This window comes from Pseudophryne corroboree, chromosome 6, assembly GCF_028390025.1.
Source record: "Pseudophryne corroboree isolate aPseCor3 chromosome 6, aPseCor3.hap2, whole genome shotgun sequence".
Classification (NCBI taxonomy): domain Eukaryota; kingdom Metazoa; phylum Chordata; class Amphibia; order Anura; family Myobatrachidae; genus Pseudophryne; species Pseudophryne corroboree.
Window position 1 is genome coordinate 402,544,922 of NC_086449.1, and position 815 is coordinate 402,545,736.

General features: G+C 38.4%; 1 pseudogene; it reads right to left on the bottom strand.

The window, feature by feature from the left end:
- Positions 1-213: 213 nt before the first annotated feature.
- LOC134938964 (5S ribosomal RNA) lies at positions 214-333 on the bottom strand (annotated as a pseudogene).
- Between the last annotated feature and the right edge of the window lie 482 nt (positions 334-815).

An 815-nucleotide genomic window follows, 5' to 3' on the forward strand; every position in this document is an offset into this window, starting at 1 on the left:
CCTCGGCTATGATATCTGGGTAGCCGGGTTCTAATAAATAGTCTCTGTGTTACAGAAAAAACTTATTTATGACCGTGATTTAATCTGCATAATCGACTTTAAAGAAAAGATATTGCAGAGGATTGAATCATAGGTCATATATCCAATTTTCGGTACACTTAATTTGTGCACTGCTTACAATTTAGTATGCGAGTGGATCCAGTGAGTAGCGATAAATTGCAGTACCTGGGTGTTCCAAGGTGGTCTCCCATCCGAGTACTGGCCCGGCCCTCCACTTCTTGGCTTCCAAGATCAGATGAGATTGGGCATCTCCAGTGGGGTATGACCGCAAATAGCTGCGCTTGGACCTTTCGCCCGAGTAGAATTTAAGCAGTAACTGCTTCCAAAATGTTCCGTGCAGTGATCACAAACCAAATTTTCTCATATGTGTATTTATAAACACAGATAAGAGTGCAGGAAATAATAACGAATTACCTGCTAAAGAAATAACACAGTGAGGTGATTTGTTGTCACAGATACTATGACCACCAAATCACCACATTAATCTGATAAATTATATATACCAGGAATTGTAACTGTTATTCAAATACAGCAGTTCTTATTACAAAGGATTAATTGCACCTAAGTCCACATTACAAGGGCTCTAAGCATGAATGAATCAAACACTGTGTAGCCCATATATCAGTTAGGGCCCAGAGAACTGTTCAGACTGTAATGAGCAAAGTTTAGTATATCACTTAATATAACTGAAAATAGTCCAGATACAATTTCAGATTTTGTGCTCAGTATAATGAAACAGGTATCATTTAGGACAA